This window comes from Chiloscyllium plagiosum, unplaced genomic scaffold (assembly GCF_037043375.1).
Source record: "Chiloscyllium plagiosum isolate Xiang-an unplaced genomic scaffold, Cpla_swu_hap1 HiC_scaffold_12, whole genome shotgun sequence".
Classification (NCBI taxonomy): Eukaryota; Metazoa; Chordata; class Chondrichthyes; order Orectolobiformes; family Hemiscylliidae; genus Chiloscyllium; species Chiloscyllium plagiosum.
The window spans coordinates 60468450-60491110 of record NW_028270150.1 but is presented as its reverse complement, the minus strand read 5'-3'; the positions used below and the strand labels follow the sequence as shown (position 1 = coordinate 60491110).

The 22661-nt window shown below is 41.0% G+C and overlaps 1 protein-coding gene across 14 annotated transcripts in view; it reads left to right on the top strand.

Annotated features, from left to right (window-relative positions):
- The window catches only part of LOC122555094 (zinc finger and BTB domain-containing protein 20-like), a 339090-nt gene that overhangs the window by 31746 nt on the left and 284683 nt on the right, over positions 1 to 22661 (top strand). For 2 of the 14 annotated variants that reach the window (XM_087992871.1, XM_087992864.1), the window contains exon 1: positions 5388 to 5956. The exons of 11 other annotated variants lie outside the window; for them this stretch is intronic. The gene's annotated coding sequence lies outside the window, so the exon portion shown is untranslated. Of the gene's footprint in view, positions 1 to 5387; positions 5957 to 22661 lie in introns of those variants that run through there. One more of the 14 variants, XM_087992873.1, reaches the window with a different exon arrangement.

The following is a 22661-nucleotide window of genomic DNA, read 5'->3' as shown; positions in this document are numbered from 1 at the left end:
TTTCAAAATCCAAAAGAAGCTACAAAGAAATGTGGATAAGGTGGTAACATTGGCATAAAGAAGAATGTTAAATGAAGTGATTTATTTTTAAATAACAGCAGCAGTTATAATCTGAATGCAGACATGGGTAATGGGGTATGAAGGCAGGAGGAGTTGGGGTAGAGTGTCACATGACCTTATCAACCGCTCTTAAAGTATTCATGAACAGGTAGGACAGTTCCAGGTTTTATCACATCATACAGCATAAAAGATCTATAGAGCCATTATAATGTCATTATCTGCTTTGCGGTTTAGCATGAGCTATATTGCATGCAGTAATCCCATGCAATAGGAGATAAAAAAATAACTTTGGGGTTCCCATACCTCCAGTGATTTCTATGGGCTTGAGGAATAATTGTTTCATACTTTTGGGTAATGCAGTTTTGCAGCCCCTATTTCCATATCTTACAAGTCTGCTCCTGAATGTGTATTAGTAATTATTCCAAGATGCCATCTCAGTTGTATACACTTGATATCATCTTAACTGTTGCAAACAAGACTAACAACCATAATCACCTTATCACCTTCCTTTGTGCAAGATATGACTCCAATCAGTAAAGAGCTTCTCTTCTCCCCTCCCTCCTCATGGTGAATAAATGTTTAAGGATTATTTGCTTGTGGGGAGATTATGCATCACCATGGACTGGTTGGGCTCAATGGCCAATTTGCACTTTTTTTATTTTTAATCTTTTTTGTAATTTTTTTTTCCTTCCTGGATGGTGCAAAATTGCAATCCAGTTGTAGTCCACATTCAGATTTGGTATTCTCCAGAATTTTTATCCTACCTGTTGTGACTCCTATCTGGAGAAAATAAATTGATGGAGGAAACATTTAATTTTTAAAAATTGAAGCAACATGATATTAGTGTGAGTTTGAAGAGACGTGGCACAAATGACAAAATCTGATGGAGAGAACAAAATTATGGATCAAAAAATTAGCCAACTAATGAGCTATTATTTGCAACTAAGACTCAAATTTGAATTGTTAAGAGAAGGTTTTGTTTTGTGGGCAAGATAAGAGGTATTTAGATGACTTTTAATGGACCATGAAATGCAATCTTAAGGTTTGGTTGAAGAAAAGAAGTATTTGGCTGAAGGAGCAGATTGCATGGCTCTTTCCCAGAGCCTTGGTTTTAGAATCATTCCCTCAGGTTCCATGACAGGACAGGCTGAAATGCATCTCCATTCTGTCAAAGGAAGGAGTTTTACCAACCATATATACTTGAGTAATAGTTGATCTCACGTAAAAGTCAAAAACTAAAGTGCTGGAAAAGCACACCAGGTCAGGCAGCATCCGAGGAGCAGTAGAGTTGATGTTTCAGGCATAAGTCCTTTGTGAGGAACGTGGAGGGGCAAAGGGGCTGAGAGATAAATGGGGGGGGGGGGGGGGGGGGGTGGTGTCTGAGAGCAAGGTGTGTGGGTTAGTGATAGGTGAATGCAGATGGGAGGTAATTATGATAGGTCAGTGGAGAGGATAAGTGGGAAGGAAGAATAACAGATCAAGAGGGCGGTGCCGAGTTGGGCGGAAATGCCAACTGGAGGAAGAACGCCTCATCTTCTGCCTCGGGACCCTACAACCACATGGCATCAACATTTGACTTTACTAGTTTCCAAATCCCTCCCCCCCCCCCCCCCAACCCAGCTCATTTCAGATCGAACCCTCCAACTCGACACTGTGCTCTTGACCTGTCCATCTTCTTTCCCACCTATCCACTCCACCCTTCCCACCTACCTATCACAATTAACTCCCATGACCATCCACCTATCACCAACCCACCCACCTTCACCCCCACCCCAGCCCCATCCCCCTATTTATCTCAGCTTCCTTCCCCCTCCACATTCCTGATGAAGGGCTTATACCTAAAATGTTGACTCTCCTGGTCCTCGGATGCTGCCTGACTTGTTGTGCTTTTCCAGCACCACACATTTTGACTGTGACTCTAGCATCTGCAATCCTCATTTTCTCCTAGGTCTCATGTAAAAGTCGGCCCCTTATTTTTGGACAAAAAGTCTGGAATTTTTCATGTATCTTGTGTAAAAATCAACCTAGTTCGTCACAGATAACAGCAACATTTATGAGGAGAAAATGAAGATTGCAGATGCTCGAGCTTAGAGTGGAGAGTGGAGCACAGCAGGTCAGGCAACATCTGAGGAGCAGGAGAATCAACGTTTCTGGCATAAGCATCATTCCTGATGAAGGGTTTATGGACCAGGGGTTTGAGATATAATTGGGAGCAGGTGGGGCTGGGAGGAAGGTAGCTGGGAATATGATAGGTCGTTAGGGGTGGGTGAAGCGGATGGGTGGGAAGGAAGATGGACAGGTAGGACTGGTCAAGGGGGCGGTGCCGAGTTGGAGGCTTGAGACTGGGATAAGACTGGGAGAGGGGAAATGAGGAAACTGGTGAAATTCACATTGATCCCATGTGGTTGCAGGGTCCCAAGGCAGAAGATGAGGTGTTCTTCCTCCAGGCTTTGGGTGGTAAGGGTTTGGCAATGGAGGAGGCCATGACCTGCATGTCCTTGGTGGAGTGGGAGGGGGAGTTAAAATGTTCAGCCATGGGTGGTGGGGTTGGTTGGTGCGGATGTCCCAGAGATGTTCTCTGAAATGATCTACAAGTTGGCGTCCTGTCTCCCCGATGTCGAGGAGACCATATAGGGTGCGACGGATACAGTAGATAACGTGATTGGAAGTACAGATAAATATCTGATGGATGTGGAAAGATCCTTTGGGGTCTTGGACAGAGGTGAGGGGAGATGGTGTGGGTGCCGGTTTTGTACTTGCAGTGGGAGGTGAAGGTGCCGGGGTGGGATTTGGGCCAGTGGTGGGTGTAGATCTGACGGAGTTGCAGAGGGAATGATCTTTCCGGAATGCAGGTAAAGCTGGGGAGGGAAATATACCCCTCGTGGTAGGCTTTGTTTGTAGGTGGCTGAAGTGGCCGAAGTTGATGCAATGTATGCGTAGGTTGGTGGGGTAAAAGGTGAGGACCCAGGTGGTTCTGTCCCTGTTGTAATTGGAGGGGAGGGGTTCAAGGACAGAGGAGCGGAAAGTGGAGATGCACTGGAGGGCATCGTTGACCATGTCGGAGGGGAAATTGCGGTCTTTGAAGAATGAGGCCTTCTGGGATATTTTCTGGTGTAATTGGTCCTCCTGGGAGCAAGTGCGGTGGAGGTGAAGGAATTGGGAATAAGGACGTTTTTACTGGAGGTAGGGTGGGAGGAGGTGTAGTCCAGATAACTGGGAATCGGTGGGTTTGTAGTAAATGTCAGTGACTAGTTGGTCGTCGGAGATGAAGATGGAAAGGATCAGAATTAGGAGGGAGGTATCCAAGATCGTCCAGGTGAACTTGAGGTCTGAGTGAAAGATACTAGTGAAGTAGATGGACTTTTCACTCTCCTCGTAGGAGCACGAGGTGGAGCTGATACAGTCATCGATGTCGCCGAGGATAAGTGGGGAATGGTGCCAGTGTAGCTGCAGATGATGGACCATTCCATGTACCCGATGAAGCAGCAGGCATAATTGGGACCCATTCGGGTGCTCATGGCTACCCCTTTGGTTTGGAGGATATGGGGCGATTCGAAGGAGAAGTTGGAGAGGGTGAGGACCAGTTCAGCCAGGTGAATGAGAGGTGAGTGGAAGGGTACTGTTTGGGTCGGCTTGAGAGGAAGAAACAGACTGCTTAGAGCCCTTCATCGTGGTGGATAGATGTGTAGAGGGACTGGATGTCCAAGGTGAACATAAGGCAATGGGGAAACAAAAGTCGTGGAGGAGGAGAAAGGCGTGGGTGGTGTCCCAAACATAGGTATGGACAGGGGACTAAGGGGGACAGGACGGTGTCAAGGTATGCAGAGATGAGTTCGGTGGGGCAGAAGCAGGCTGAGACAATGGATCGACCGGGCAGTCAGGTTTGTGGATCTGGGGGAGGATCATTTGAGTCAGACCGACGCACTCTGCTCCAGGTCTTGCAGTCTGGTGGCTTTCGTGCTCCACTCCAGGTTTTCAGAATTCCCGTAATTTGTTTTTTAACCTTTTATTCGTTTAGAGATCAATTGAGCTTCTGCTAATGATACGGTATGAATTTTGACTGGCATGAATTTCAGCCACTCAAATGTAGCATCCATGTAATAGTTGTCCCTTAATTTTAATTGTACAAGGTTGTCAAAAAAACTCAACTATCACCATTACCCCCACCTCCAACAGTACCTACTGCAGTCTCAGCTACCTTCCCCCCTAGCCCGAGACCCCTCCCACTTATCTGTCCAGCTCCGAGGCCCCCAGCCTCATTCCTGAAGAAGGGCATTTGCGTGAAATGTCGATATTTTTTTTTTTTGTTTTTTTTTCCCTGCTCCTCGGACGCAGCCTGACCTGCTGTGCTTTTCCAGCACCACGCTCTCGACTTGTGTCTAACATCTGCAGTCCTCACTTTCGCCTATATATGGTAAAGAGTCCACAATATAGATTATAGTGATATACCAGCACTTGGATTTTTTAGGCTGTAGCACATGCTCAGTTGGAGAGAAGACTTGGGAAGGATGCTTCCCTGTTTGTTTCCTTCTAGAACCATGCAGGTTATCGGCCACTGGCAACATGATCCCCTGCTCAAAGGATGTCTTATTCCTGCCCGAAAAATGTAATTTTGAGACATTTGTGTTCAAGCATGTTAAGAGATCTGATCTGTTGCCATCCAATCCTGTGCCGTGAATCTCACCTCTTTACAGCTAGGTATCCATGTTTGTTGCTGCTGCCCTATGGAATGACATGCAGCTGAGTAGAAGGCAGTTAGTGGAGCTGCTGAGGGCATTGCCAGTTACTAATGGTGATCCAGCCAGTTGGCAATCACTTGTCAAGCAGTAGAAGCATTCTTTGAGAGAAGATGTGTTTTGAACAGCAACCTTTCATCTGATCATGTTAGAATTCTTACGTTTTGCTGCTCAAAGTTTTCTAAGCTCTTTAGTTGTGCCGAAAAAAATGATTTCCATTGTGCTTTCACCTTGGTGAACCTAGTGAGTTGCTGACAGATCAGGACACCGGTGCCTGCTTTAAAATGGGCAGTAAGCATCATGAATGAGGCATGTGGTAGTACAGAACCTAAATATTGCTTAGAATGTACACATACTAACAAGCTTTAAGTTTATAACCTGGCAGAATGATTTTTGATTAGTCAAGCCATTGCTCTCAGAAATGAATTAAAGAGTGTGTGTCATTTTGTTGAATTCCTGTCTATCAAGAACACTGCCTTATTTGTCAATATATGCAGCTGTCAGTACATGCAAATATATTATGTGGCCCAGAAAATACTAAATTGGTTGTCAGTATAATTCTTCTCTTGCTCAGGATTATTTAGCATATTTTGATTTAATTGCAGAATCTCATCTAATTTTGGACTTTGTTTTGAATTTGGATTGGTTGGTGCAATCAGACCTTGACTGTCATGGTCATCTGATAAGACTGCAGGCTTGTTGCAAACTGAGATAGACAGTCTGACGTAATATTAGTACTGAAATGCATGCGCTGAACATGTGTTTGGCATCTGGTTACTGGCGAGCATGGGTCTTGAGGTTTCATGCTTCTACTATGTAGTAGCAATGTGAAACCTCACCTGTTGCTCAAACTTCTATGGTGCCATAACCTACCAGGATAATTTGTGATACACTGAGAACCTTTCAGGGCAAAAAGTGATGGGTTTAGGCCCATCCATGTGTTTGCACAATGTGCAGCAAGAAATGACTAGGATAGCTATTATCCAGTAGGATAATGTTGGTGTACCTGATTCCTAAGGAAGGGTCACTTGACCTAAAATGTTAACTCTGATTTCCCTCCACAGATGCTGTCAGACTTGCTAAGGTTTTCCAGCAATTTCTATTTTTGTTTCTGTCACGCAAGATTGTGGGAATCCCAGTGTAAATCCTGATCCATGAAGGTAGGTTTGCAGTACGCAGATATGGTGATCCCCTGGCAATTTCTAAACTAGGACATTAAGAAAGCAGAGGCCATTTCACTGTTCCGTTTCAAAGGTGAATTTGAGCATTGAATGGAGCCCATTAAAACATGTAATGGTCATACCGTTTCTTTCAGTAAATAATGCCAACTAATGAATGGACCTAAGAGTCATAGAGTACAGCATGGAAACAGACCCTTCGGTCCAGGCCGACTAGATATCCCAACCCAATCTAGTCCCACCTGCCAGCACCCGGCCCATATCCCTCCAAACCCTTCCTATTCGTATACCCATCCAAATGCCTCTTCAATATTGCAATTGTACCAGCGTCCACCACTTCCCCTGGCAGCTCATTCCATACACTTACCACCCTCTGTATGAAAACGTTGCCCCATAGGTCTCTTTTATATCTTTCCCCTCTCACCCTAAACATATTCCCTCTAGTTCTGGACTCCCCGACCCCAGGGAAAAGACTTTGTTTATTTATCCTATCCATGCCCTTCATAATTTTGTAAACCTCTATAAGGTCACCCCTCAGCCTCTGACGCTCCAGGGAAAACAGCCCCAGCCTGCTCAGTCTCTCCCTGTAGCTCAGATCTTCCAAGCCTGGCAGCATCCTTGTAAATCTTTTCTGAACCCCTGCAAGTTTCACAACATCTTTCCGATAGGAAGGAGACCAGAACTGCACGCAATATTCCAACAGTGGCCTAACCAATGTCCTGTACAGCCGCAATATGACCTCCGAACTCCTGTACTCGATATTCTGACCAATAAAGGAAAGCATACCAAACGCCGCCTTTACTATCCTTTCTACCTGCGAGTCCACTTTCAAGGAGCTATGAACCTGCCCTGCAAGGTCTCTTTGTTCAGTAACACTCCCTAGGACCTTACCATTATGTGTATAAGTCCTGCTAAGATTTGCTTTCCCAAATTGCAGCACCTTGCATTTATCTGAATTAAACTCCATCTGCCACTTCTCAGCCCATTGGCCCATCTGGTCCAGATCCTGTTATAATCTGAGGTCACCCTCTTCGCTGTCCACTAGACCTCCAATATTGGTGTCATCTGCAAACTTATTAACTGTACTTCTTATGCTCGCATCCAAATCATTTATGTAAATGACAAAAAGTAGAGGGCTAAGCACCGATCCTTGTGGCATTCCATTGGTCATAGGCTTCCAGTCTGAAAAACAACCCTCCACCACCACCCTCTGTCTTCTAGTTTTGATCCAGTTCTGTATCCAAATGGCTAGTTCTCCCTGTATTCCATGAGCTTTAAGCTTGCTAATCAGTCTCCCATGGGGAACCTTGTCGAACGCCTTACTGAAGTCCATATAAATCACATCTACTGCTCTGCCCTCATCAATCTTCTTTGTTACTTCAAAGAACTCAATCAAATTTGTGAGACATGATTTCCCATGCACAAAGCCATGTTGACTATCCCGAATCAGTCCTTGCCTTTCCAAATACATGCACATCCTGTCCCTCAGAATTCCCTCCAACAATTTGCCCACCACCGAAGTCAGGCTCACTGGTCTATAGTTCCCTGGCTTGTCTTTACTGCCCTTCTTAATCAGTGGCACCACGTTTGCCAACCTCCAGTCTTCCGGCACCTCACCTGTAAATATGGATGATACAAATATCTCAGCAAGAGGCCCAGCAATCACTTCTCTAGCTTCCCACAGAGTTCTCGTGTACACCTGATCAGGTCCTGCGGACTTATCCACTTTTAAACGTTTCAAGACATCCAGCACTTCCTCCTCTGTAATCTGGACATTTTGCAAGATGTCACCATCTATTTCCCTCCAGTTCAAATTTTCCATATCCTTTTCCAAAGTAAATGCTGATGCAAAATATTCATGTAGTATCTCCCCCATTTTCTGTGGCTCCACACAAAGGCCGCCTTGCTGACCTTTGAGCGGCCGTATTCTCTCCCTAGTTACCCTTTTGTCCTTAATATATTTGTAAAAACCCTTTGGATTCTCCTTTAATTCTATTTGCCAAAGCTATCTCATGTCCCCTTTTTGCCCTCCTGATTTCCCTCTTAAGTATACTCCTACTTTCTTTATACTCTTCTAAGGATTCACTCGATCTATCTTGTCAATACCTGACATATGCTTCCTTTTTTTTCTTAACCAAACCCTCAATTTCTTTCGTCATCCAGCATTCCCTATACCTACCTACCAGCCTTCCCTTTCACCCTGACAGGAATATACTTTCTCTGGATTCTTCTTATCTAATTTCTGAGAGCTTCCCATTTTCCAGCCGTCCCTTTACCTGCGAACATCTGCCTCCAATCAGCTTTTTAAAGTTCTTGCCTAATACCGTCAAAATTGGCATTTCTCCAATTTAGAACTTCAACTTTTAGATCTGGTCTATCCTTTTCCATCACTATTTTAAAACAAATAGAATTATGGTCGCTGGCCCCAAAGTGCTCCCCTACTGACATCTCAGTCACATGCTGTGCCTTAATTCCCAAGAGTAGGTCAAGTTTTGCACCTTCTCTAGTAGGTACATTCACATACTGAATAAGAAATTCCTTTCCATCTAAACCTTTAACACTATGGCAGTCCCAGTCGATGTTTGGAAAGTTAAAATCCCCTACCATAACTACCCTATTATTCTTACAGATAGCTGAGATCTCCTTACAAGTTTGTTTCTCAATTTCCCTCTGACTATTGGGGAGTCTATAATACAATTCCAATAAGGTGATCATCCCTTTCTTATTTCTCAGTTCCACCCAAATAACTTCCCTGGATGTATTTCTGGGAATATCCTCCTGTCTAAACCTTTGCAAATTGTCCCGGTAAGTGCAAGATGAAAAGCTGGAAAATGGTTTTTTTTCTGGCATCTTAAGTCCTGTAGGATTCCAGCACAGATAATGCACCCCCTCCCCGGTCCATCAACTCTGCACTGATCAGTAACAAGCATTTAACTATTCTAAGTCTCTTTCCTAGCACTTGACCCATAGCCTTTGTGCCTTTGCATCTCAAGTTCACATCTAGATACTAGCAAAGTGTTATGAGAGTTTCTGCCTCTTTCTCACTACAAGCAGTGTTTTCCAGATTCCTACCACCCTCTGAATGAAAATACTTTTCTGCATGTCCCCTCTAAGCTTCCTGCCTTTTACCTTAAACCTATGCCCTATTGTTATTGATTGCTTCACCAAGGGGAGAAAGTTCTTCCTGTTGATGATTTCTTCTGCTTTGAGCCCTTAGTATCTGCCTAAGGCTCATTTTTTCTCTTTATCCAATTCTGTATATTCCTTGATTTCCAGACTTAATTGAAACTGTTGGTCCCACTCTTTAACATATTGAAACATGTTGGTCCTGGAACTCTCCCTAATCCCTTAAACATCTCCTACTTCTCTGAAACAAATTTGCCTGAAACTAATTGCTCCCAGTCTACTCTTGCCAAATCATACTTGACCTCATTAAAATCAGCCTTTCCCAGTTTAGAACTTTCTTTCAGGCACATCCTTGCCTTTTCCATAACATAGTTATGACCAATGTCTGTAAAAGTTCACCCCCTACCAAACTGATAATTCAACAACTTGTCCGGCTTCATTAATAAAATTAAATGCAGGACCAATCCCCCTCACGTAGGACCTTCTATGTATTGGCTGAAAAATCTCTCCTGGTTGCATTTTAAGAATTCTGCTCCCTCTAAATCTTTCAGACTGACTATTCTCAGTTCAGGTAAGGGAAGTTGAAATCCTTCACTATTACTATTCTGTATTTTCATATTTCCCTAATATTTGCATACATGTCTGCTCTTCTATTTCTTTCAAACTGTTAGGGATCCATAGATCCACTTCCAGCAATGTGATTGTGATTGTTCCTTTCATCAGTTCTACCCATGTGGTTTCATTTGTACAGCTTTCTAAGATATCAGCCCTACTTATTGATGTCATAGATTCCCTGATCAATGTTGCAACACCTCCTCCTCCTCCTTCAGGCAAGACAGAAGTGGTGGTAAAAGACCCTATATGCTAGGTAAATATTTTACGGTGCAAATCCCAGCTCGGTATTCTACCAATCCTGCCCTCTTTCAACCACATCTCAATGACAGCAATGACATTATGCCCCCAAGTTTGAATTTGGGTTGTCAACTCATCTTCTTTGTTTGTCAGTCTCCTTGCATTAAAGTAGATCTCATATTTTCCAAGCTCTGTTATGCCTTAACTGGCTTCTATGTCTCTGGAGCCCACCCCTTGCCAAGTTAGTTTAAACCCTCTCCAACATCACCAGTAAACTTCCCTTGAAGAAAACCCATTCTGGAACCATTTTCGTGGTATTGAGACCTATGTCCCAGAAATCTAAAGCCCTCCGTCCTTCACGGTTTCTTCAGCCACTTATTAATCTGGACTAGCTTCCTATTTCTATGCACACGGCACCAGATGTAATCCAAAAGTGACTACCTCTTGGCTCCTGTTTTTAATCTATTTTCTAGCTCCCTATATTTTGCTTGCAGGATCTTAATCCTTTCTCTACCAATGTGGTTGGTATCCATGTGTCTGTTTGCCCTCCCTCTTCAGAATGCCCTGCAGCTGTTTATTAACATCCCTGATTCTGACATCAGAGAGGCAACATACCATCTTGAATGTGATAATAAGGGACCTAATGCTTGTTCAATGCTGAACATCGCAAATTCTTTTAAGAAAATTGGACCACTAAAACATCAAGAATGATCTTGTATTTAGATGGTCCCTTTCATCACATAGGGAGTTGGTGGTATAGTTGTAGTAATTACTGGACCATTAATGTTAATACGCTGGGGACATGGGTTCTTGACTTACCATGCAAATGGTGAAATTTGAATCAATGATGATCTGGAATTAAAAGTTAGCACAGTAGCAATCATGTAACCACTTTGTTGTAAAAAACCCCTTAGTTCACAAATGTCCTTTTGGGAAGAAAGAAATTTGCTATCCTCACATGGCCTGCCCTACTTATGATTTCAGACCCACAGCAATGCTGCTGAAATGGTCCTAGCAATGACCCAATTCAAACAGCAACTTGGGACGTGGCACCCAGATCCCATGAACAAAATTTGAGGAAACTCCATTTCACTTACCTCTTTTCAATTCAGTCTGAGAGACCGTCTGAAAAACGTGCAAGCTTTGATTAACGATTCCATCAGAATTACAAAACGAGAAATATTGTCAAATAATCCAAATGCAATTGATTTATACAGGTACTGGAAACAAAAATTGCTGGATATCACAGTGGGTCAGGCAGTATCCATGAAGAGAAAGCAAGCTAACGTTTCGAGTGGTTTCTATATGTAACAATTTCCATTTGAGTTAATAACTGCCATTTCAGAGAGTGTTCAATAGTGCAAGATTCTGGTAAATGCAGTAAACAGTGGAGTAATTTATTAAATTGTCTTTTTGTAAGGATGGAAAGAAAATAAGTATCTTCTAGATTGTAACAGATAAGGCTTGTTAATAGAAGCTGTTGTTAAACTATTGAATGGAAGGCGGTAAGAAAGTTAACTCTTATAGGTAAGTCCAGAAATCGGTTTGGAATCCTGACACTTTTTTTAAATTTAGGGGTTGCCTCTGTAGGACAGATATGAGTGGATTTTTCTTTTTCCCCTGAAAATTATGATTATGGAACTCTACCTCAGAGGGCAATGGAAGCGGGTTATTGAATATTTTTAATTCAGAAGTTAGATTCTTCTTAAGTAAGACAAAGATTATTGGGATATATGGAATGTGGAATTTTGAAGTCAAACAGATCAACCTTGATTTTACTAAATCACAGGGCACTTTTGAAGGGCCAAATGACTTACTCTTGCTCTTAAGTTGTGGGTATATGCACATAGGAGAAAGTGAGGACTGCAGATGCTGGAAAAGCACAGCAGGTTAAGCCCATCAGGATGAAGGGCTTATGCCCGAAATGTCGATTCTCCTGTTCCTCGGATGCTGCCTGATCTGCTATGCTTTTCCAACACCGTGCACTCGACTGGATATGCACATATATTTGTAAGATGAGTTCTGTAAAACTCCTTGACTATAAATCAGAAATTTGTGTGACCATTCCAGGTATTCTTAATCATCCTGTCCAGGATTGTTATGACAGATCTCTGGAGCAAATTGTCTCCTGCTGCTAAGGTAGGGACATTATCACTGCACCAGAAGACCCCCCAAGAAATGACCATTGTAGATATTGTCTAATCAAAGTGATGGGAGATGTTATTACACACTATTGGGGCAAGTGAGACCTGAACCCCGGCCTAGAGACAGGGACACTACCATTGTGCCACTAGATCCCCCATATGATGACAGTTTGTAGACTGTTTTGATAGAAGTGTAATTTAACAGGTAAACCAGGGAATGCAGCAGACAGGTGAATACAATGAGGTCCAATTTGAAGCAAGGTTTGACTTTGGCTACACATTTGTTTTTACTGATGCCAGTTTTAAAAGAAGTCCAAACAACATTAGTGATTTTGCTGGTGGGAAGGTTATTCAACTAATGGTGATAATATCTCTGGATAGAGAAAAGAAAATCTAGGTTTGACTAGGAGCACTTATAACTTAGTTTCCCTCCCCCTGAGCCAGGAGATCTAGGTTCAAATCCCACCCATTCCAGAGGTGTGTCATAACCTCTCTGAAGAGATTGATTAGAAAATAAAGTGAGGTTTGGCTGATATCAGTTTCTTGTCTTTGAAAGTGGGGATTGTCTTAGACCAGGGTCTTTTGATAGACAGAGCCTTTTTCTTAGAATCACAGAATTATATGGTATAGAAGAGGCCCATTGAGACTGTACCACCAAAAGTCTACTATTAACCTCATTAATCCCACTTTCCTGCACCAGGCCTATAGCCTTGAATATTTTGGCACTAGAAGTGCCCATCCAAATACTTTTTAGAGATGATGAGGTTTCCATCGCAGGCAGTGAATTCCAAATCTCCAGTACCCTCCAGATGAAAACATTTTTCTTCGAATCTATACCTCCTGCCTTTCACTTTAAAATTATGCCCCTTTGTTATTGACCCTTTAACTGACGGAAAAGCTGCTTTCCATTCATTTTGTTCATGCTTATCTCCTCTCCATCAATATGTTTCATATTTATTGACAAGCCTCTTGAGTAAGACCTTTTTATTGTAATCTTTCTACAAATCCAAATGCATCATGATATCAAATCTGTTCTTATGGTTATAACCAAAATCAACAGTTGGCAACCAATTTCATTTTGAGTATGTGGGAGGGCATTTATGATGAGGGCATAAGAGATCTGTAAGGGGATATAAATAAATTGAGTGGGAGAGGTGGAGAATCAAGGTAGATTGAGTTCAATGTTGGAAAGTGAGAGGTCATACACATTGCTCGGAAGAAGTAAATGCAGACTATGATATAAATGGGCAGCAATTCCAGAAAAGTAAAGCAGAGAGGGATTTTGATATTCTTGATAGGGTGGATGCTGAGAAAATGTTTCCACCAGTAAGGGAATGTAGAGGTTACAGACTAAGAGAGCACATTCAAAATTGATATGCAAAGGAATTTCTTCTCAAATACAGTCTGTTATGTTATAATGCATGTTTCTTCAGCTCAAATTGACTTTAATGCAGTTGGAGAATTTAGACTGTTATTTGTAGAACACAAATTTTCCTTACATGTATTGGCTGTAATGAGATTCTGGCTCTATTAGTTTAAATGGTGCAGCAATTGTGTGATTTTCTTATAACACAAGCTCGCACAAGAACGGAACTAGTGCGTTATATCAGAACTGACTGTATAATTAATGTCTGGAATTCTTTGTACCAAGAGTAATGAAGGCTGGATCACTGCAAGTATTTAGAGAGAAGATGGATTCTTGAAATGCAGTTGTTTCTGCTATAACGCGCCTTTCTTCAACGCGGATTGATTATAACGCGATTGAAGAATTTAAACCATTATTTGTAGAGAATAAGCATTTCTTACGTCTATTGACTATTTTGGCCCTATTAGATTAAATGGTGTTGCCATTATGTGATTTTCTCATAACTTGGGGATGCACAGTAACAAAACTATCACGTTATATCTGAACCAACTGTATCGGGGGTTGAATTGGCATCAAAGAGGAGTTGAGGTCTTGGGCAGATTAAACCAACAAAGGTTTGTAGGGTCGAATGGCCTACTCTTGCTCCTATTTCTCCAATTATGTTTATAAATATATTCTTGTATCAGTTTTTAAGTGTATAGTTGTCACATTCTTGTCATGTTCCAATACTTGCCCTATTAAAATGTCAAGCTAAGTATATCTGTCCTTCTGTATTTTCTGTCTCTACCTTAAAATTGAGCAGTGACTTTTGTTTTCTAGTTTGTTTTAGTTTAATGTAGTTACTTCTGTATTACACTTTTCTTCTCCTTTTCGCTCATTAGTTATTTTAATTTAGTTTTATTTTCTGACTTATACTATTTTTTTTCTTTAAGACTAAGGTTCTGAAGCTGAATAGTAAGGTGACTGCCAGATAAACAGTCCAATCTGGTGAAATATTTGATCAGTAATTGGTGAAGCATATGGGTGTTTTGGTGATGCAGTATTAACTTCTTTAGTACTTTTATTTCTAATTCTTTGGTCAAGAACAGATTTTGTTTTCAGAACACGATTGCATTATTGAAGGCAGCATCTAATGTTAGAAAATTGAGTACAGTCACAGCAAGAATGTGTGTATTCAGGCCTTGAGACAAAACTTTATTAATGTATTTCCAATATGGAGTATTTTAGAAGAATTAAAAAAATATTTTATGTAAATTATTGTTTCCACATTTTTTATACACTGTTTTATATAGTGTAATAAAACTGTTAATTGTCTTTTGTGTAGGCTTGCCAGAAGAAATCTGATGTCATGATTTATTTCGTTCTCTTTCCAATATCAGTTTTCAGCTTCCAGTTTGACCTCCACTAGAGTACCATGTACATTTCTGAGCTCACTATATAAAAGGGATGTGAATGCATTGACGGAAGAGGTTTACAAGAATGGTTCAAAAGATGAGTAACTTCAGTTTTAAGATAGATTTTCCTTGGAGAGGAGAAGACTCGGAGGAGATTTGACAGAAGTTTTCAAAATCATGAGGGGTCTGGACAGAACAGATATGGAAAACTTTCATTCATAAGTTAATCAAGAATGAAAGGCACAGTTATAAGGTTAAGAAAATAAATTCTGTCAGTGAATAGTTGGTATCTGGAATGCATTGTCTGGAAACATGGTGGAGGTAGATTCATTAGGGTATCCAAGAGGGCATTGGATGATTATTTAAATAGAAATAATATTCAAGGTTATGGGGGAGAAAAAAAGCACCAAAAACCGAGCCATGCTCATTCAAGGAGCCAGTGTACACAATGCAAAGAAGACTCCTACACTGCAAAAATTGTCATTCAGTTTTTGAAATTGTCGTGGTAGTTAATTTCCATTTGGTATGTGGTGTGTACCTGTTTTGCTTTTGTCTATTTTATGGATCAAAAGAATCTTGTGGTGCAGTCCTTTGAGCTAGGAGACCTGGGTTCAAGTTCTGCCTGCTCCTGATAAATGTCTTGATTCTGTTTGTCTACCAGACTTGTAGAGACAAAAACAAAAGGATGGGAAGAGGACCAAAAGAACATTTGGTCCATCAACCTTGCACTGTCCAGACAGATTGGTCTTTCAAATTTGTCATTCAAATTTGTAATCTTCTGAGCGAGAGACAAAACAAAAACAACGGGGCCAATTTCTGAAGTAAACTTCTGGAAAATTTCTGACTTCTATTTCAGTCAAACAATCTTCAGAATATTGCAGTAACTTGTAATGTATTTCCAGCAAGTCTTTAACATAATATGGAATGCACACTTATGTCAGGAACCTGATGGGAATCTCTACACACTACTTTTGGGTATCTAACTTTCTATCACTGTTCACAAATATAGCAAGAGCTAAAACTTAAATGAGTCTTTCAAAAAGAAGTGTTTTTTTTTTCTGACTTTGACAACATTTGTCCAGATGTACTTAGTGTTACTGAAATATTTTGCTTAAGTAAACACATTTTAAATTCAGTGCCTTACTAGCCTGAATAATTCAGTTCTTTCAGAATTTCCACTGTTAATAGTGTTGCATGATTTGGTTTAGATAGTAATCATTTATATTAGAAAATTATAAAGTGCAAGATTTTGTGAGTTCTTTAAACTTTTTATATTTACTCAATAAAGAGTTTCTTGAAAACATAAATATTTCTCGTGGAAAAATCCCTAATTATTCCTAAAATTAGTCCCACAGATTACTTTTACAGTCAGCAACTCTGGCAGTGGTTGTAAACCACCGTCATTGTTTCTAATCCTGAATCATTAATAGTGAGTGTTGTTGGTTTGTGTTGAGGATTTTACATTTTGTTTCATGTCTTTTCAGCTGACATTTCTAAAGGGAAAGGTTGCTCTGAGAATCTCAAACTTCACGCAGAAAACATTGTTAGGCACAGTGTTAACTTTACAAAATAATTTTCAAGCCTGCCTGAAAGATTACAGCAAAACCAGCATGGGCATTAGCTGCTGATCTAGTAGTATAGTATGGCTGGGGGGACTGTTCACTAAACTCCAAATGGAATTTCAACCATTTCCAGAGCTATTGAGGGATCTATCAGGGACCAATCATTTCACCCCTCAATCAGTTCAGAGCTGTGAACGTGAAGATCAATTGAACCCAAAAGACAAGTATTCAATAACCTTTTTGAGGGAGCTTGAGGAGTTTCTGGACCCTCTTTGCCTTTACTTTTTAACAGCTGTGGCCTTGAATTCCATCTTTGATTCCCAATGCAAAGTTCTGACATTGCTAATGTCCTAGTTATGTACTGAAGAATAGATTACTTAGTGTGGAAACAGACCCTTCGGCCCAACAAATCCACACCGACTCTCTGAAGAGCAACCCACCTAGACCCATTCCCCTACATTTTACCCCTTCACCTAACGCTATGGGCAATTTAGCACAGCCAATTCACCTAATCTGCACATCTTTGGACTGTATGTTTGAGAACATAGCAAATGAATTTTCCACTTGCTCTGCACTTGAACTAGAGGATGTAGGAACATCAAGTCATTGGGAAGCAGCACTGTGGAAATGTTATTGGAACAGTAATCCAGTCATCTGGTTGAATGCTCTGGAGATCTGATTCCACCACAGTACCTTGAGAAGTTTACAATAAATTAATAAGTTCAGTCATCCTGTTTGTTGTGACCATGAAACCAGCAGAATGTTACAAAAATCCATTGGACTCACTCTGTTCTTCAAGGAAGGAAGTCTGTGCACTTGCCCAGTCTGGCTTACATATGACTCCAGACTCTAAATCTGTTGACTCTAAATCACCTTCTGAATTGTCCCAAGCAAGCCACTCAGTTGTAGGTGGTTCGCCACTTGCTAATGAGTTATTCAGAATGTATAATAATTGTTGGACTTTACAGAATGCTTGCATCTTAATTAAAAAATGTAGAAAAGGTCAATATTTTAATATTTTTCAAGATTTTGGTTGCTGGTAGTTGGTAAGGGAGTCTTAATGTATTTGTAAAAATTTAATTTTGTTTGTATTTACCATTTGACTGAAATATATTGTTTCACATCCAAATTTCCCAGTCTAATAGGGTCTAGACACTTAGTTGGCTGAATGGCTAGTTTAGAATGCAGACTGACACCGTCTGAGGTCACTGAAGATCTTGCCTTCTCAACCATCCCCCTTACTTGGTGACCAGGTTAAATGCAACACCAGTTGGTTCTCTGAAAGAGCAGCCTGATGGTCCGTTGGGACTATGGCAAATTCACTTTTATGCAGTCTCCACTGGAAAAGTAGTTGAAGACGCCAAATTAAGGAAAGTAGAGGGAACCTTTATTTTGTAATTGGGGTCAGAGAGTATTTTTTGTTTCAGGAGCACAAAAAGCTGAGCATTTCTGTGCAGCTGAGCATTGACTTTGGCTTTCAGTGTTGGAAGTTTGGTGTTCTAAGTGTACTGGGTGTAGAAGAGGATGGGCTACATTATTTTTGTTTTGTTGTAACCTTTTCATCCTCAAGAAATTGATTTATATTATGCCACAGGAAGAAGCTAGCTATTTGGTGAGTATCAGGTAAGTGGTTAAGGTTTATTCAGTTCATAATGTTTAGATTGCATTGATCAATAAAATAAATATAAAAGGAGAGTAAATAATTGAACAAAGTATTTAGGGTGGTTATTAAAAGAACACGAAAGGTGGTTGGACAGGTGATGGATCAAAGCTGCAGCATGTGGGAGCTCTTGGATGTCAGTATGATACAGCGCAGCCTTTTCTGTAGTAAGTGTTTGTCGCTCAAGAAGCTATGAACTTGAAGTTTTGCAGATACTGTAACAAATAAGGATGGGGGAATCCACATGGATGCTTTGTACTAGTAGACAATCACAGCTTTAGGACAGAACTTTTCTCACTTCATCATTTGTCAGGAACAGTCCTACAGAAGCCCCAGCCTTTGCAATTGTCCAGCAAGTTTGAACTTCTTACAGTTTGTTTGGATGAGAGTGGTGATTCAGGGTGGATGAGTTAACTGACCACAATACCATGATACAGGAGGTCATTCAAGTCTGGACAGTTAAAAGGAATGTAGTGGTAGTTGGAGATAGTGTACTGAGGGGTATGACATGATGAAAGGCAGTCAAGAGCAAGAGTTTAGAGTCAGGATTGCCTGCTCGGTGCCAGGGTTCTGCTCGAGACAGGAGAGATACTTGCAAAGGGATTAGAAGATTCAGTCATTGTGGTCCATGTAGGTACCGTTGACAAAGGCAGGACAGAGAACAAAGCATGAAAATGTGTTGCTGGAAAAGCGCAGCAGGTCAGGCAGCATCCAAGGAACAGGAGAATCGATGTTTCGGGCATAAGCTCTTCTGAAGAAGGGCTTATGCCCGAAACGTCGATTCTCCTGTTCCTTGGATGCTGCCTGACCTGCTGCGCTTTTCCAGCAACACATTTTCAGCTCTGATCTCCAGCATTTGCAGCCCTCACTTTCTCCTCCGAGAACAAAGCATGGCCAGTATGAGGAGCTAAGCACCAAATTAAGAAAAAAAAAGATTAGATAGACTATGTTTGCATCCACTAGAGTTAAGATTACAAGGTGACCTGATTGAAATATACATGATCCTGAGGAGACTTGACAGGGTGAATGTAAAGAGGAAGAACCTAGAACTAGGGGTTTCTCATTTAAGATAGATGAACCAAATTTTGCTTTGAAAGTTGATAGTCTTTGAAACTGTTATTCTCAAAGGTGGTGAAAACAAAGTATTTGAATATTTTTAAGGCAAAGGTGCATCAATGCTTGGTAAGAAAGGGATTGAAAGGTTATCAGGTAGGCCAGATTCTGGAGGTGAGTTTACAATCAGATCAGCCTTAATTTTATTAAATGGTGAATCCGGATCAAAAAAATGGCCTGCTCTTGCTTCTAATCATTTATATAAATAACAATTCATTATTAAGCTGAAGAATGACCATGGAGTATTTGTTTGCAGGACATCACTAGCTAACTACCAATTTGATTTTTGGGAAGCTGAGGATTGAATTACTGCTCATTAAACATTACTCATTGTGTAATGCTGTGTGTTATCTTTGTTGTAATGATGCATGCCTGTCTCTTATTATTAACTTTTTTTTGTGAACGTGCTGCTTTTCTAAGTGTCTTCAGCTGATAACATTCCTGATATCTTTCCAACAATTGGGTCTCAGTATGTGCAGTTGCCTTTCTTAAAGATGTTGTCATCCCAGTTTATTGCAAACAGTTGAAACTAGTAGACTGGAAATACAAACTAAGCAAGTTATGTTTTAGTTCAGCATTGTACCTACAAATCTGTTTGTTAAAAATGGTGCAGTTCAGTGAACAAATTAGAGTAATATAAATACTGATATAGAAGATTTTGCCTTGATCTTGCTGATTGAGTTAGGAGAAATTGTGGTATTAAACAAAAAGAGTTATAGTTTCTTAGCTGAAAGTTTTGTTTTAAACATGCTTAACACCAGAGGTTAGTGTGAGATTGGGTAGGTCATAGAATGTGTGAGTCTTACACCTAATGTGTGAGATTTCACAGATCTCAATGATGGGCCATGTAGGGTATTGAAATAAATTGTTCAAGTAAGAATTTAATGAATTTTTAACCATTAAATAGAAATGTCTGTTATGAATTGAATGTGTTTTACATGTTAAAGTAAAAACAGATGAAAGCCAGTCAAAGCACTTCCAACATATTCCTATGTGCTGCTCCTGCTGGCACTGATCATTAACAGTTTATGTTAAACAGGTTGAAGCCAGCAGGAGAAGCAGAGACTAATACGTGGACATAGTAGCAAACTACTGAAGTGTATTAGATCTATTTCCTGTTTAGAATGCCAATCCTAAGAATTTAAGAAATTAAGAGCAGTAAGCCATTCAGCCCATTGAAACTATTGCACTGTTGAATAAGATCATTTCTTAATCTGATTGTACCCTTAACTCCAATTTCTTGCCCAGTCCTCATAATCCTTGATTTAGTTGGTCAATAAAATATCTCATTACTTAAGCTTTGAATATATTTAGTGACATGGGGGAAGAGAATAGTAATGATTGTGTTTGAGGGAAGAAATTCCACCTCTGCTTGATCTTAAAAGGGAAATCTCCAGAACCATCAGTTTTGGATTTCCTATCCAGGGTACTTTTCTTCTCTGAATTTATCCTTTCAAGCTCTCTCAGAATCTTGTGTTTCAATAAAATCATCTCATTCTTCTGAATGCCAGTGATTACAAGACCAACCTACTCAACTACTCCTTATATGACACACTCTCTCATCCCTAAAATCAGACTAGTCGACCTTCTCTGAACTGCCTGCAGTATAAATCTATTACTCTGGGTCTGGCAGTATCTGTGGAGAAAAAAATCAGAGTTCAAGTTTCAGGTTCAGTCTGGCAAATGCTTCTAGACCTGGAGAGTTTCAAAGCAGTTTGTGTTGTTTTCTGATTTCCAGCATTTTGATTAAATATGCTCCTTAGGTAAAATGACAAAGACTGGGTGTAATATTTTAGGTGTGGCCTCATGTCCCTCATAATTTTGTAAAGCTCTAAAAGGTCACCCCCTCAGCCTCCGATGCTCCAGGGAGAACAGCCCCAGTATGTTCAGCCTCTCTCTGTAGCTCAGATCCTCCAACCCTGGCAACATGCTTGTAAATCTTTTCTGAATCCTTTCAAGTTTCACAACATCTTTCTGAAAGGAAGGAGACCAGAATTGCAAGCAATATTCCAACAGTGGCCTAACCAATGTCCTGTACAACCGCAACATGACCTCCCAACTCCCGTACTCAATACTCTGACCAATAAAGGAAAGCATACCAAACGCTGCCTTCACTATCCTATCTACCTGTGACTCCACTTTCAAGGAGCTATGAATCTGCACTCCAAGGTCTCTTTGTTCAGCAACGCTCCCTGGGACCTTACAATGGATAGTGAAGTGTATAAGTCCTGCTAAGATTTGCTTTCCCAAAATGCAGCACCTTGCATTTATTTGAATTAAACTCCATCTGCCACTTCTCAGCCCATTGGCCCATCTGGTCCAGATCCCGTTGTAATCTGAGGTAACCTTTTTTGCTGTCCACTACACCTCCAATTTTGGTGTCATCTGCAAACTTACTAACTGTGTACCTCTTATGCTCGCATCCCAATCATTTATGTGAATGACAAAAAGTAGAGGGCCCAGCACTGATCCTTGTGGCACTCCACTGGTCACAGGCCTCCAGTCTGAAAAACAGCCCTCCACCAGCACCCTCTGTCTTCTACCTTTGAACCAGTTCTGTATCCAAATGGCTAGTTCTCCCTTTATTCTATGAGATCTAACCTTGCAAATCAGTCTCCCATGGGAAACCTTGTCGAACGCCTTACTGAAGTCCATATAGATCAGATCTACTGCTCTGACCTCGTCAATCTTCTTTGTTACTTCATCAAAAAACTCAATCAAGTTTGTGAGACATGATTTCCCATGCACAAAGCCATGTTGACTATCCCGAATCAGTCCTTGCCTTTCCAAATACATGTATATTCTGTCCCTCAGGATTCCCTCCAACAACTTGCCCACCACCGAGGTCAGGCTCACTGGTCTGTAGTTCCCTGGCTTGTCCTTAGCACCCTTCTTAAACAGTGGCACCACGTTAGCCAACCTCCAGTCTTCTGGCACCTCACCTGTGACTATCAATGATACAAATATCTGAGCAAGAGGCCCAGCAATCACTTCTCTAGCTTCCTACAGAGATCGAGGGTACACCTGATCAAGTCCTGGGGATTTATCCACCTTTAACCATTTCAAGACATCCAGCACTTCCTCCTCGGTAATCTGGACATTTTGCAAGATGTCACCATCTATTTCCCTACAGTTGATATCTTCCATATCCTTTTCCACAGTAAATACTGATGCAAAATATTCATTTAGTATCTCCCCCATTTTCTGTGGCTCCACACAAATGCCGCCTCGCTGATCTTTGAGGGGCCCTATTCTCTCCCGAGTTACATTTTTGTCCTTAATATATTTGTCAAACCCCTTTGGATTCTCCCACCCAAATAACTTCCCTGGATGTATTTCTGGGAATATCCTCCCTTAGCACAGCTGTAATGCTATCCCTTATCAAAAATGCCACTCTCCCTCCTCTTTTGCCTCCCTTTCTATCCTTCCTGTAGCATTTGTGTCCTGGAACATACAGCTGCCAGTCCTGC